The following is a 16,685-nucleotide window of genomic DNA, read 5'->3' as shown; positions in this document are numbered from 1 at the left end:
GGTGCTCCAGTCTTCTGTACGTGGTGCCTGTACGCCGAAAGTGTCCCGCAATTCTTCTGGCCACCGACAGCATCTCTTGCACGCCCCTGTCGTTTTTTAAAAAATTCTGCACCACCAAATTCAAGGTATGTGCAAAACATGGGACGTGCTGGAATTTGCCCATATTTAATGCACACACAATATTGCTGGCGTTGTCCGATGCCACAAATCCACAGGAGAGTCCAATTGGGGTAAGCCATTCCGCGATGATCTTCCTCAGTTGCCGTAAGAGGTTTTCAGCTGTGTGCGTATTCTGGAAAGCGGTGATACAAAGCGTAGCCTGCCTAGGAAAGAGTTGGCGTTTGCGAGATGCTGCTACTGGTGCCGCCGCTGCTGTTCTTGCGGCGGGAGTCCATACATCTACCCAGTGGGCTGTCACAGTCATATAGTCCTGACCCTGCCCTGCTCCACTTGTCCACATGTCCGTGGTTAAGTGGACATTGGGTACAACTGCATTTTTTAGGACACTGGTGAGTCTTTTTCTGACGTCCGTGTACATTCTCGGTATCGCCTGCCTAGAGAAGTGGAACCTAGATGGTATTTGGTAACGGGGGCACACTGCCTCAATAAATTGTCTAGTTCCCTGTGAACTAACGGCGGATACCGGACGCACGTCTAACACCAACATAGTTGTCAAGGCCTCAGTTATCCGCTTTGCAGCAGGATGACTGCTGTGATATTTCATCTTCCTCGCAAAGGACTGTTGGACAGTCAATTGCTTACTGGAAGTAGTACAAGTGGGCTTACGACTTCCCCTCTGGGATGACCATCGACTCCCAGCAGCAACAACAGCAGCGCCAGCAGCAGTAGGCGTTACACGCAAGGATGCATCGGAGGAATCCCAGGCAGGAGAGGACTCGTCAGAATTGCCAGTGACATGGCCTGCAGGACTATTGGCATTCCTGGGGAAGGAGGAAATTGACACTGAGGGAGTTGGTGGGGTGGTTTGCGTGAGCTTGGTTACAAGAGGAAGGGATTTACTGGTCAGTGGACTGCTTCCGCTGTCGGCCAAAGTTTTTGAACTTGTCACTGACTTATTATGAATGCGCTGCAGGTGACGTATAAGGGAGGATGTTCCGAGGTGGTTAACGTCCTTACCCCTACTTATTACAGCTTGACAAAGGGAACACACGGCTTGACAAATGTTGTCCGCATTTCTGGTGAAATACTTCCACACCGAAGAGCTGATTTTTTTGGTATTTTCACCAGGCATGTCAACGGCCATATTCCTCCCACGGACAACAGGTGTCTCCCCGGGTGCCTGACTTAAACAAACCACCTCACCATCAGAATCCTCCTTGTCAATTTCCTCCCCAGCGCCAGCAACACCCATATCCTCCTCATCCTGGTGTACTTCAACACTGACATCTTCAATCTGACTATCAGGAACTGGACTGCGGGTGCTCCTTCCAGCACTTGCAGGGGGCGTGCAAATGGTGGAAGGCGCATGCTCTTCACGTCCAGTGTTGGGAAGGTCAGGCATCGCAACCGACACAATTGGACTCTCCTTGTGGATTTGGGATTTCGAAGAACGCACAGTTCTTTGCGGTGCTTTTGCCAGCTTGAGTCTTTTCAGTTTTCTAGCGAGAGGCTGAGTGCTTCCATCCTCATGTGAAGCTGAACCACTAGCCATGAACATAGGCCAGGGCCTCAGCCGTTCCTTGCCACTCCGTGTGGTAAATGGCATATTGGCAAGTTTACGCTTCTCCTCCGACAATTTTATTTTAGGTTTTGGAGTCCTTTTTTTACTGATATTTGGTGTTTTGGATTTGACATGCTCTGTACTATGACATTGGGCATCGGCCTTGGCAGACGACGTTGCTGGCATTTCATCGTCTCGGCCATGACTAGTGGCAGCAGCTTCAGCACGAGGTGGAAGTGGATCTTGATCTTTCCCTAATTTTGGAACCTCAACATTTTTGTTCTCCATATTTTAATAGGCACAACTAAAAGGCACCTCAGGTAAACAATGGAGATGGATGGATACTAGTATACAATTATGGATGGACTGCCGAGTGCCGACACAGAGGTAGCTACAGCCGTGGACTACCGTACTGTACTGTGTCTGCTGCTAATATAGACTGGTTGATAATGAGATGTAGTATGTATAAAGAAGAAAGAAAAAAAAACCACGGGTAGGTGGTATACAATTATGGATGGACTGCCGAGTGCCGACACAGAGGTAGCTACAGCCGTGGACTACCGTACTGTACTGTGTCTGCTGCTAATATAGACTGGATGATAATGAGATGTAGTATGTATAAAGAAGAAAGAAAAAAAAACCCACGGGTAGGTGGTATACAATTATGGACGGACTGCCGAGTGCCGACACAGAGGTAGCTACAGCCGTGGACTACCGTACTGTACTGTGTCTGCTGCTAATATAGACTGGTTGATAATGAGATGTAGTATGTATAAAGAAGAAAGAAAAAAAACCACGGGTAGGTGGTATACAATTATGGATGGACTGCCGAGTGCCGACACAGAGGTAGCTACAGCCGTGGACTACCGTACTGTACTGTGTCTGCTGCTAATATAGACTGGATGATAATGAGATGTAGTATGTATAAAGAAGAAGAAAAAAAACACGGGTAGGTGGTATACAATTATGGATGGACTGCCGAGTGCCGACACAGAGGTAGCTACAGCCGTGGACTACCGTACTGTACTGTGTCTGCTGCTAATATAGACTGGATGATAATGAGATGTAGTATGTATAAAGAAGAAAGAAAAAAAAAACCACGGGTAGGTGGTATACAATTATGGACGGACTGCCGAGTGCCGACACAGAGGTAGCTACAGCCGTGGACTACCGTACTGTACTGTGTCTGCTGCTAATATAGACTGGTTGATAATGAGATGTAGTATGTATAAAGAAGAAAGAAAAAAAAACCACGGGTAGGTGGTATACAATTATGGATGGACTGCCGAGTGCCGACACAGAGGTAGCTACAGCCGTGGACTACCGTACTGTACTGTGTCTGCTGCTAATATAGACTGGATGATAATGAGATGTAGTATGTATAAAGAAGAAAGAAAAAAAAACCACGGGTAGGTGGTATACAATTATGGATGGACTGCCGAGTGCCGACACAGAGGTAGCTACAGCCGTGGACTACCGTACTGTACTGTGTCTGCTGCTAATATAGACTGGATGATAATGAGATGTAGTATGTATAAAGAAGAAAGAAAAAAAAAACACGGGTAGGTGGTATACAATTATGGACGGACTGTCGAGTGCCGACACAGAGGTAGCTACAGCCGTGGACTACCGTACTGTACTGTGTCTGCTGCTAATATAGACTGGTTGATAATGAGATGTAGTATGTATAAAGAAGAAAGAAAAAAAAACACGGGTAGGTGGTATACAATTATGGATGGACTGCCGAGTGCCGACACAGAGGTAGCTACAGCCGTGGACTACCGTACTGTACTGTGTCTGCTGCTAATATAGACTGGATGATAATGAGATGTAGTATGTATAAAGAAGAAAGAAAAAAAACCACGGGTAGGTGGTATACAATTATGGATGGACTGCCGAGTGCCGACACAGAGGTAGCTACAGCCGTGGACTACCGTACTGTACTGTGTCTGCTGCTAATATAGACTGGATGATAATGAGATGTAGTATGTATAAAGAAGAAAGAAAAAAAAAACCACGGGTAGGTGGTATACAATTATGGATGGACTGCCGAGTGCTGACACAGAGGTAGCTACAGCCGTGAACTACCGTACTGTGTCTGCTGCGACTGGATGATAAATAATGATATAAAAAATATATATATATCACTACTGCAGCCGGACAGGTATATATTATATAATGACGGACCTGCTGGACACTGTCTGTCAGCAGAATGAGTTTTTTATAGAATAAAAAAACACCACACAAGTCACACGACGAGTGTTTAACTTTTTCAGGCAATCACAATATAGTATACTATACTGGTGGTCAGTGTGGTCAGGTCACTGGTCAGTCACACTGGCAGTGGCACTCCTGCCTGCAGCAAAAGTGTGCACTGTTTAATTTTAATAATATGTATGTACTCCTGGCTCCTGCTATAACCTATAACTGCTCCCCAGTCTCCCCCACAATTAAGCTGTGTGAGCACAGTCAGATATTATACATAGATGATGCAGCACACTGGGCTGAGCACAGATATGGTATGTGACTGAGTCACTGTGTATCGTTTTTTTCAGGCAGAGAACGGATTATATTAAATAAAACTGCACTGGTGGTCACTGGTCAGTGGTCAGTCACTAGTAAACTCTGCACTCTCTAGTACTCCTAAGCTCCAGTAAATCAAGTGTCTCTGTCTCAATCTCACTCTCTCTCTTCTAATCTAAATGGAGAGGACGCCAGCCACGTCCTCTCCCTATCAATCTCAATGCACGTGTGAAAATGGCGGCGACGCGCGGCTCCTTATATAGAATCCGAGTCTCGCGATAGAATCCGAGCCTCGCGAGAATCCGACAGCTTCATGATGACGTTCGGGCGCGCTCGGGTTAACCGAGCAAGGCGGGAAGATCCGAGTCGCTCGGACCCGTGTAAAAAAAAGCTGAAGTTCGGGCGGGTTCGGATTCCGAGGAACCGAACCCGCTCATCTCTACTATTTTTAGCACTGCTGCGACCAGGTAATCGCCGCCTACAGGGGAGGGGGTTTGAGCTGTGCAGGGCTGCGATTGGCTATGCAGAGAGCTGCACAAGCAAAAAGTTTGTGCAGTCTCTGCACAGCTCAAAACTTACTCACCCACTGCGGTGATCCTTCCTGGAGCTGATGTCAGGATCCCTCCCTGCAAACGGCCAGACACGCCTGTGTTTTCCACGACACTCCCAGAAAACGGTGAGTTGACACCCCCGGCAGGCCTCTTCCTGTCAATCTTCTTGCATCCACCACTGCGAGCGCTTTCTTCATTATTCTCATCGCTGCCTGGCGCCGGGCAACGACGCGCCTGCGCATTGCGATCCATTCGCAGGCGCAATTCAGTCCTGATCGTACCGCTGCGAAAAACGGCAGCGTGCGATCAGGTCGGAATGACCCCCTAGAGGAGAGTCTTTCTGTGCATGGTAGGGCATTCCACAGAGTGGGTGCAGCCCGAAGAAAGTCCTGCAATCGTGAGTGGAAGCAAGTAATGAGTGTGGATCAGTGACGTGTAGTGAGGTCAGTGGCTGGGGAGGCACTGCTTGCATCAGTGACAAATTTAAAAATCACTATTTTCCCTGCAGCTGCATCCCTGACCCTCTGCACTTGTACTGCCTGGCTGCTTTCATGCTGGATCTCACTTCAAGAGGCTGGAGAGCAATGAACCCCTGGCCAAGTGCCCTCAGCGAGTCTCTCTGAACAGCGGGCTGCTGACCACCCCGGCTCCGCACTCGGCACTTCTCCCCCAGCATCTACATGCCAGCCGCTGCCCGCTCCCCGCACAGTACTTCTCCCCAGTATCTACATGCCGGCTGCTGCCCGCTCTCCGCTTCTCCCCAGCATCTACATGCCGGCTACTGCCAGCTCTCCGCTTCTCCCCAGCATCTACATGCCGGCTGCTGCCAGCTCTCCGCTTCTCCCCAGCATCTACATGCCTGCTGTTGCCCGCTCTATGCACAGCACTTCTCCCCAGCATCTACATAATGGCTGCTGCCCGCTCCCCGCTTCTCCCAGGGGCAAAAGCAGGAATTATAAGGGGGGGTTCCCATTAAAAAATAAATTAAATATATATATATATATATATATATATAATCCTCCACACGACCGGCACTCAGCTTAAATATCCAACTGCCCCGATGCCTTCACTGGCTGCATGCCGAAATATGTGTACAAATGGGTGGCACTCCTGGGGACCTTCTACAACTGAAATAATGACAGAGACTGCGCCCTGAAATGCAGGTAACGTTTAAGCTGTATTGCAGCTTTCGTCAGACCAAATGAACAATGAACAAAATACAAAAATTTATACCACATCCCTCACCTCGTGCAGCGTTCTCCTCGATCAGGTGCACCGGTGCGGATGGATGACATCATCGCCTTACCGCTGTACGCTGAACTCCTAACCCCTGTCATGCGCCGGTCACTTGACAACTCGCCCAGTGTCCTTCCTGGCCCGGAGCATAGGCGGGGGTGGATGTCGTCATCACGCTTCAGACGTGCGATGCGCTCCCCGTCACTGACGTGCCCAGGTCGCCTGGGGAACCAAAATAACAAAACAATGTAATACTGTGACATCTTATACATAGTGGATCAAGACAGGATCTATGCATCTCACTGACAATACCTTAAACGTCCACCACAGATATGGCATTATTATACCAAATATACTGTTGATCAATACTTAATATTAATGAAATAAAGTAATGCATATATATATATAAATACATTCGTCTGGTCAATACAACCCATAAGAAGTACATAGTCAACCTGAATGCCACGCTAGTATTTAAACCAGTATACCAATAGTTTAAAAAGAGTGTACAGATGCTACCCATTCTATAGCTGCATAACTACCCTTGTTCACCTAGACGTCTATCCCATATTTAAAGAAAACAATTTAAGGGCAACTGTTCGTTTAAACCCCCTGGTGCCTTGGTGTTCAAAAAATGAATCCACCTCGCCTCGCGCTGTTACAATAGTTTATCCCTATTGCCGCCTCTGATAGATTCCGGCTGCTGGGCTGCACAACATGCAGCTACATGGAGGTGGTACCAGGCTTCTCACACCCTCATACAGGGAAGTTCATTAAAATAAATAAAATTCTGACCTGTACGAACACCCATCTGATATATTTTATTCACTGTCCCTGCGGTTTATTTTACATAGGGAAGACGGTGAGGCAATTCCGAGAAAGAATGGCTATGCACAGGTCGGCCATTAGAGCAGCTCTAGGAGGAGAAAGTCAATCACAGCCTGTAGCAAGACACTTTGGCCCTCATTCCGAGTTGTTCGCTCGTTATTTTTCTTCGCATCGGTGCAATTTTCCGGTAACTGTGCATTCGCAATGTTCGCACTACGGCTGCGTCAAGTAAATTTGCTAAGAAGTTTGGTATTTTACTCACGGCATTACAAGGTTTTTTCTTCGTTCTGGTGATCGGAGTGTGATTGACAGGAAGTGGGTGTTTCTGGGCGGAAACTGGCCGTTTTATGGGTGTGTGTGAAAAAACGCTGCCGTTTCTGGGAAAAACGCGGGAGTGGCTGGAGAAACGGGGGAGTGTCTAGGCGAACGCTGGGTGTGTTTGTGACGTCAAACCAGGAACGACAAGCACTCAACTGATCGCACTGGATGAGTAAGTCTCGAGCTACTCAGAAACTGCAAAGAAAAATCTTTTCGCAATATTGCGAATACTTCGTTCGCAATTCTGCTAAGCTAAGATTCACTCCCAGAGGGCGGCGGCTTAGCGTGTGCACTGCTGCGAAAAGCAGCTAGCGAGCGAACAACTCGGAATGAGGGCCTTTGCTAAATATAAGCACAATTTAGCAAGTTTGAAATATAAAATCATAGACCAACAGCCGGAATCTATCAGAGGCGGCAATAGGGATAAACTATTGTTACAGCGCGAGGCGAGGTGGAATCATTTTTTGAACACCCAGGCACCAGGGGGTTTAAACGAACAGTTGCCCTTAAATTGTTTTTTTTAAATATGGGATAGGCATCTAGGTGAACAAGGGTAGTTATGCAGCTATAGAATGGGTAGCATCTGTACACTCTTTTTAAACTATTCGTATACTGGTTTAAATACTAGTGTGGCATTCAGGTTGACTATGTACTTCTTATGGGTTGTACTGACCAGACGAATGTATTTATATATATGCATTACTTTATTTCATTAATATTAAGTATTGATCAACAGTATATTTGGTATAATAATGCCATATCTGTGGTGGAGGTTTAAGGTAATGTCAGTGAGATGCATAGATCCTGTCTTGATCCACTATGTATAAGATGTCACAGTATTACATTGTTTTGTTATTTTGGTTCCCCAGGCGACCAGGGCACGGCAGTGACGGGGAGCGCATCGCACGTCTGAAGCGTGATGACGACATCCACCCCCGCCTATGCTCCGGGCCAGGAAGGACACTGGGCGAGTTGTCAAGTGACCGGCGCATGACAGGGGTTAGGAGTTGAGCGTACAGCGGTAAGGCGATGACATCATCCATCTGCGCCAGTGCACCTGATCGAGGAGAACGTTGCACGAGGTGAGGGATGTGGTATAAATGTTTGTATTTTGTTCATTATTCATTTGGTCTGACGAAAGCTGCAATACAGCTGAAACGTTACCTGCATTTCAGGGTGCAGTCTCTGTCATTATTTCAGTTGTAGAAGGTCCACAGGAGTGCCACCCATTTGTAAACAGTACATCTGACTGAGGAAGCCGCCAATGCCGACGGGCGGAGAAATGCGTCTTTATTCACCCGCTCTACCTTTGATTACCATACCGCACTTCTGTCTCCAGACTGGGAACAATTTGATAATCTCCGGATAAGGCTTTTTACAAAGGTTTTGGGCACCAGAAGCCGGGAGCACAATATAACGGAACCCAGGAGAGATTGCGGTAAAAACTGGATTTTAACATGGCCATGTTTAAATGTCCGCTGTGACACTATACTAACTCTGTTATCTTGAGCTAAGTTATTTTATACATGCATGTCTAACCAACTAATTATTAATTAACCAACTGCGGTTGTGCACGAAATCAGCGTGGATCCCAAAAGAGAGGAGAAAAAGCTATTTAATATTCCCAGGTTAAAACGAACACCTGGAAGCAAGTAATAATATTTAACTTGGTCCGGAACAAGTGATTTCTTTGTTACATATGTGTCAATGAACTGCACACCCTCATTTTGAGTGGAATAGAGACATTTAATATCTAACTAGAGCTGGTAAAATTTGTAACACTGAAGTGAAACAGTGTGAGGTAATTGGTTAGAGTTGTATGCTGCTTGTATCAAGGAGAAATTAAGTGGTCTAAGAGAGCAGAGTATTATTAATAAATGTGTTGTAATTGTATATCTATGAGTGCCATGATTTTAGATAAAAGTTTTGTATAATTGTATGCAATTAAGTTTTAGAGGTAAGAAAGGGATTTTTTATCAGAGATATTAATAGAGGAAATTATAATTCATAAATCATTATTTAATAAGAAATCTGCTAGCGCTGTCTGTATATTTTCTTTTTTCTTGCTGTAACTATTGTGGTCAGGGGGTGGAGAGGTCCCCCTGTCTTACAGTGAGCTGCATGCAGATTTTTCTTGGGACATATACGTTTATTTTAAATTAATTACTAGCGCCAGGGGGCTACTTTATTGTAGGTCTTTGGTTTTGAGCTATAGAATGGGTAGCATCTGTACACTCTTTTTAAACTATTCGTATACTGGTTTAAATATTAGCGTGGCATTCAGGTTGACTATGTACTTCTTATGGGTTGTACTGACCAGACGAATGTATTTATATATATGCATTACTTTATTTCATTAATATTAAGTATTGATCAACAGTATATTTGGTATAATAATGCCATATCTATGGTGGACGTTTAAGGTATTGTCAGTGAGATGCATAGATCCTGTCTTGATCCACTATGTATAAGATGTCACAGTATTACATTGTTTTGTTATTTTGGTTCCCCAGGCGACCAGGGCACGGCAGTCACCCCCGCCTATGCTCCGGGAGGAAGGACAATGGGCAAGTTGTCAAGTGACCGGCGCATGACAGGGGTTAGGAGTTCAGCGTACAGCTGTAAGGCGATGACGTCATCCATCCGCGCCGGTGCACCTGATCGAGGAGAACGCTGCACGAGGTGAGGGATGTGGTATAAATGTTTGTATTTTGTTCATTGTTCATTTGGTCTGACGAAAGCTGCAATACAGTTGAAACGTCACCGGCATTTCAGGGCGCAGTCTCTGTCATTATTTCAGTTGTAGAAGGTCCCCAGGAGTGCCACCCATTTGTACACACATATATATATATATATATATATATATATATATATATACACACACAAATCTAGAAAACCACAGCACTCGCCACCCCAGAAGCGGGGTGCAATGTCTGCACTCACCACTCATAGGGTGGGGTGCATGCAGCCCATGGCCACCTAGTGTACCTATAAAAGCCATAAGATGCATGGCTGATACACATTAAACCTAGTGGGCATGTTTGCAGTTATATTATGTGTGACACAGTTGCCAGGTTTTAATTTTTGAGACTTTGTGATAGTGTAGGACCTGCAAGAAGGTGGGGTACCTTGGCGAGCGGTTTGCAGGCTTCCATGCATTGGCCAATTCACTAACTAAACCCCCATCATTTATTTATTGATGTTGTGAGGATAAGTGAGCTTGCTATGGTGAGTGCTGAACTTTCTGTGTGTGTGTGTGTGTGTGTGTGTGTGTGTGTGTCTGTGTGTGTGTGTGTGTGTGTGTGTGTGTATATATATATATATATATATATATATATATAAATAACCATTTCAGTGACCTGTATTACGTACCTGTATTATGTGAGGGCACACAGCTAAGCAATGTTTTTTAAGTGCCAGTTCCAGATCTATTGCATATATATGTGTGACTGATAACACTATGACCACACCACTAACTGCTACACAATTTCTGCTTTCTGATACTACAGCCCATAGCAGTTATTAGTTTGTATTACCAAATACAAGATAGATAGATAGATAGATAGATAGATAGACTCCCTAGAGAGAGAGAGAGAGAGAGAGAGAGAGACAAAGATAGATACTGACCCTTCTTAGTGGGATCTCTGGAATTTCCCTGAGTCAGGTCTCTCCCCCTCACTGCCTGCTCCTGCCTGTGAGTTGCATGCCATCCCTCTGCTCAGCGATTGTAATCAGCAGGCCCAGGGTTGACTAAGGCAGATGGGACAGCACAAATGGAGATGGGGGCATCTAGTAGCACCCAGATATACTGCACTCAGCAGTGACACTGACGGCAGCTCTGTTGTCTGCTCCCAGCCGGCTCATTAAGAATGCATACCCTCCAACTATACCTTTTTAGCAGTACAGGACCTTTTTTTATGGTCTGTACCGATTTTTTGCTCTCCAAACTTCCATTGAAAGTATAGGAAAAGGGGCGTGACCGCGTCCCCTTTACCCATGGCCATGCCCCCTTTACTAATTTGTACCGATTTTTATGTGTAAAATGTTGGAGGGTATGAGAATGTTATCTTCTGGTCGGAGCTGGGGATAGTGTCTGCCGGTCAGCACTGATGAAGGGGGGGTTCTGGGTACTCATAACCCCCCCACTTCATGCGCTACTGTCTCCCCAGCATCTACATGCCTGCTGTTGCTCGCTCCTCGGCTCCTGCTTCTCCCCAGCACCCACATGTCAGCTGCTGCATCCTTTGAGCATGAAGGACCTGGAGACCATGTCCAGAGCCCAAGGTGCCATGGTCCACACACTACTGACTGCACGGTCAGGGGGATCCCAGGGGAAAGGGAACCAGTTTGATGAATGCAAGACCCCTAACAGTCTCCACTTTCTTAGCCGGTGGGTGTGAAGGGAGAGCTACTGTATAGTGAGAGCCCGAGCTGGTCGCCCTCTCTTCCCACCCCCCTCCCCGACCAGTACACTCGATCAGTGGGACTATGGTGATCAGGCAGTGGAGATAATGATCATACCTTAGCCACATTCACTCTGACATGGCTCCACTCCAGCCCGAGCCAGTGGGAATGGTTAGTAGTAGTACCAGGGGGAGGTAGCCACAGTAGCGGATCTTGCCATGGGCAAGCAGGACTTTTGCCCGGGGCGCCGCCTTCCAGAGGGCGACGGCGCCATCCGGAGGGCGCCGCACCATGGCAAGATCTGCCACTGTGCAGTGTGCCCCCCAGCAGTGCCCCCCCACCCCCCGCTGTGAGAAGGGAACCAGACGCTACGCGTCTAGTTTCCCTTCGTGGCGCTGGTCCCCCCCGCTGTGAAGGGAATCAGACGCTAAGCGTCTAGTTTCCCTTCATGGAGAGGACCTTTGCTGTGCGGTGCGCAATGACGTCATAGCGCACCGCACAGCATTGTGGCACAGACGCTAGGGGTCATAATTGACCTCTAGTGCCTGTGCTGTGCTATGGGAGAGACGTCATGACTGACGTCTCTCCCATAGATCCGAGGAGAAGAGCGGCGCCGGCAGGGGTCTGCAGGTCTGGAATCAGTAGCGGGGATAGTAAGTATACATTGTTTGTTTTTAATTTCCTTTCAGCGGCGCTACAAATGGGGGCGTGACTGACCATGCCCCATATTAAGCCACGCCCCTATCTTTTGCCCGGGGCGCCACAAGGGCGAGAACCGGCCCTGGGTAGCCATACATCTTCTACATCATTGAGGGGGCGTGCTTTGAGCCTATGTCAAGGAACGCATGTCAGAGCTGCCTCCACTGGCCCTTTATTCAATGCAGTGAAACTGTATGGGGTATGGCCCCGTCCCCAGTTCCACCCCCAGCTCCAAGCAGATTCTGGTTGCCGGAGGGAGGCAGAGATTTCACTACCTCAACTCAGTCTCTCTCTCTACGTGCGGGGGAGCGCTGCTAATGCATACCCCAATGAAAATAGCAGATATTTCCACTGATCTGTGTTATACCACAGATCAGTGGAAAAACAGCTATTTTCATTGGAGAATGAAAGGTGAGGCTCTGCCTCCCCTGACTGCACGTCCCTGGTGTGGATGAGAGACACAAATCTTGAGAAGAGCGAAGAGGTCGGGTAGGGAGATATTTTGAGATAAAGTGATGTACGTTAGTGTAGTTTGGTTAATGGCCTTGTGTGTGAGTAAAAGTATTTTATATTGAATACAGTAGAATATAGGTAACCAAGGGAGGGACTGACAGAGTGGATCTGCAGATGATGAATGTCTAGAGCGGAACATTAGCCTCGCAGATGCATTCAGAATGGATTATAGTGGTGCATACCTCCCAACTGTACCGATTACCGCGGGACAGTCCCTTTTTTGGGGACTGTCCCACCCGCAGGCCGCAGTGGGGGGGAAGGCAGTTGGGTGCAGCGGTGAATAAACGCTGTGCGCATGTGCACAGCATCTATTCAGTGGAGACAGGAGGGGAGGGGGCATGCCAGCAGCTCACAGAGCGCTGGGAGTGCCCCATCAGTGATGAAAACGGGGGCATGGCTCGCGATCGCGGGCCCTCCGCAAAGCAATGCCCTCTTTACCATAGGCCACACCACATTTTCACAGAACAGAAGTTCGGAGGTATGGTGGTGAGAGTCTCATTTTGGGAAGACCAGTTAGGAGACTATTGCAATAATCAATGCGGGAAATAATGAGAGCATGGATTAGAGTTTTAGCAGTGTCTTGTGTAAGGTATGGTCTTATTTTGGATATGCTTTTTAGATGCATGTAACATGATTTTGAGACAGATTGTATATAGGGAACAAAGGACAGATCATAGTCAAGGATGACACCTAGGCAGCGAGCTTGTGGGGTAGGGTTGATTGTTGAGTTTTCATTAGTGATAGAGATATCAGGTTGGTACCTACAGTACTATTGGCCGGTGGAAATATAATTAACTCTGTAATAAAGTCCAGCATATAGAAGATATACTGTAGTATAGGGGGTAAGTCAGACCTGATCGCTGCTGTGCGTTTTCACACAGCGGGCGATCAGATCTGAACTGCACATGCAAATACACCGCAATGCGCAGGTACGACGAATGGCTGTAAATTGGTTAGCTGGTCAGCGACGTGTTTGTGCGAAGGATCCATTCGCACAGGCATTCGCAAGGAGATTGACAGGAAGAGGGCGTTTGTGGGTGGCAACTGAGCGTTTTCACGGAGTGTCTGGAAAAATGCAGACAGGACCACGTGTTTGAAGGGAGGGTGTCTGACATCAAATCCGGCCCCGATCAGCCTGAAGTGATCGCAGAGGTTGGCTAAGTCCTGGGCTGTGCAGAGTAGAGATGAGCGGGTTCGGTTCCTCGGAATCCGAACCCCCCCGAACTTCAGCCTTTTTACACGGGTCCGAGGCAGACTCGGATCTTCCCGCCTTGCTCGGCTAACCCGAGCGCGCCCGAACGTCATCATCCCGCTGTCGGATTCTCGCGAGGCTCGTATTCTATCGCGAGACTCGGATTCTATATAAGGAGCCGCGCGTCGCCGCCATTTTCACACGTGCATTGAGATTGATAGGGAGAGGACGTGGCTGGCGTCCTCTCCGTTTAGATAGAGAGTGAGACACTTGATTTACTAGTAATTTAATTTTAGTAATTTTGGGGAGCATTAGGAGTACTCAGAGAATGCAGAGTTTTGATGATAGTTATACTAGTGACCACCAGTTTTATTTATTATTTAAAATCCGTTCTCTGCCTGAAAAAAAACGATACACAGTCACATACCATATCTGTGCTCAGCCACAGTGTGCTGCATGATAATATCATCTATGTATATCTGACTGTGCTGAGTGCTCACTGCTCACACAGCTTAATTGTGGGGGAGACTGGGGAGCAGTTATAGCAGGAGTAAATAACAGTGCACACTTTTGCTGCCAGTGTGACTGACCAGTGACCACCAGTATATTGTCTGCCTGAAAAAGTTAAACACTCGTGTGGTGTTTTTTTTTTTATTCTATAAATGCATTCTGCTGACAGACAGTGTCCAGCAGGTCCGTCATTCATTATATTATAATATATACCTGCAGTAGTGATATATATATATTTTTTATATCATTATCATCCAGTCTATACTAGCAGACGCAGTACGGTAGTCCACGGCTGTAGCTACCTCTGTGTCGGCAGTGCTCGTCCATTATTGTATACCTACCTGTGGTGGTTTTTTTTTTTTTCTATCTTCTTCATACTAGTAGTTTAGGAGTCTGCTGCTGACAGTGTCCAGCAGGTCCGTCATTATATAATATATACCTGTCCTGCAGTAGTGATATATATATATTTTTATATCATTATCATCCAGTCTATACTAGCAGACGCAGTACGGTAGTCCACGGCTGTAGCTACCTCTGTGTCGGCAGTGCTCGTCCATAATTGTATACCTACCTGTGGTGGGTTTTTTTTTTCTATCTTCTTCATACTAGTAGTTTAGGAGTCTGCTGCTGACAGTGTCCAGCAGGTCCATCATTATATAATATAAACCTGTCCTGCAGTAGTGATATATATATATTTTTTATATCATTATCATCCAGTCTATACTAGCAGACGCAGTATGGTAGTCCACGGCTGTAGCTACCTCTGTGTCGGCAGTGCTCGTCCATAATTGTATACCTACCTGTGGTGGGTTTTTTTTTTCTATCTTCTTCATACTAGTAGTTTAGGAGTCTGCTGCTGACAGTGTCCAGCAGGTCCGTCATTATATAATATATACCAGTCCTGCAGTAGTGATATATATATATTTTTTATATCATTATCATCCAGTCTATACTAGCAGACGCAGTACGGTAGTCCACGGCTGTAGCTACCTCTGTGTCGGCAGTGCTCGTCCATAATTGTATACCTACCTGTGGTGGTTTTTTTATTTTCTATCTTCTTCATACTAGTAGTTTAGGATTCTGCTGCTGACAGTGTCCACCAGGTCCGTCATTATATAATATATACCTGTCCTGCAGTAGTGATATATATATATATTTTTTATATCATTATCATCCAGTCTATACTAGCAGACGCAGTACGGTAGTCCACGGCTGTAGCTACCTCTGTGTCGGCAGTGCTTGTCCATAATTGTATACCTACCTGTGGTGGGGTTTTTTTTTTCTATCTTCTTCATACTAGTAGTTTAGGAGTCTGCTGCTGACAGTGTCCAGCAGGTCCGTCATTATATAATATATACCTGTCCTGCAGTAGTGATATATATATATTTTTTATATCATTATCATCCAGTCTATACTAGCAGACGCAGTACGGTAGTCCACGGCTGTAGCTACCTCTGTGTCGGCAGTGCTCGTCCATAATTGTATACCTACCTGTGGTGGGGTTTTTTTTTTCTATCTTCTTCATACTAGTAGTTTAGGAGTCTGCTGCTGACAGTGTCCAGCAGGTCCGTCATTATATAATATATACCTGTCCTGCAGTAGTGATATATATATATTTTTTATATCATTATCATCCAGTCTATACTAGCAGACGCAGTACGGTAGTCCACGGCTGTAGCTACCTCTGTGTCGGCAGTGCTCATCCATAATTGTATACCTACCTGTGGTGGTTTTTTTTTTTCTATCTTCTTCATACTAGTAGTTTAGGATTCTGCTGCTGACAGTGTCCACCAGGTCCGTCATTACATAATATATACCTGTCCTGCAGTAGTGATATATATATATATTTTTTATATCATTATCATCCAGTCTATACTAGCAGACGCAGTACGGTAGTCCACGGCTGTAGCTACCTCTGTGTCGACAGTGCTCGTCCATAATTGTATACCTACCTGTGGTGGTTTTTTTTTTTCTATCTTCTTCATACTAGTAGTTTAGGAGTCTGCTGCTGACAGTGTCCAGCAGGTCCGTCATTATATAATATATACCTGTCCTGCAGTAGTGATATATATATATATTTTTTATATCATTATCATCCAGTCTATACTAGCAGACGCAGTACGGTAGTCCACGGCTGTAGCTACCTTTGTGTCGACAGTGCTCGTCCATAATTGTATACCTACCTGTGGTGGGTTTTTTTTTTCTATCTTCTTCATACTAGTAGTTTAGG

The 16,685-nt window shown here is 46.2% G+C and overlaps 1 long non-coding RNA gene across 1 annotated transcript in view; it reads left to right on the top strand.

The window, feature by feature from the left end:
- LOC134957873 (uncharacterized) overlaps positions 1-16,685 on the top strand; it is a 47,360-nt gene that overhangs the window by 13,141 nt on the left and 17,534 nt on the right. Inside the window, exon 3 of the long non-coding RNA XR_010186774.1 lies at positions 9,651-9,819. This is a non-coding gene — a long non-coding RNA (uncharacterized LOC134957873). The remainder of the gene's footprint in view (positions 1-9,650; positions 9,820-16,685) is intronic.

Source organism: Pseudophryne corroboree, chromosome 9 (assembly GCF_028390025.1).
Source record: "Pseudophryne corroboree isolate aPseCor3 chromosome 9, aPseCor3.hap2, whole genome shotgun sequence".
Taxonomy (NCBI): Eukaryota; Metazoa; Chordata; class Amphibia; order Anura; family Myobatrachidae; genus Pseudophryne; species Pseudophryne corroboree.
This window is presented reverse-complemented; position numbering and strand designations above follow the sequence as displayed.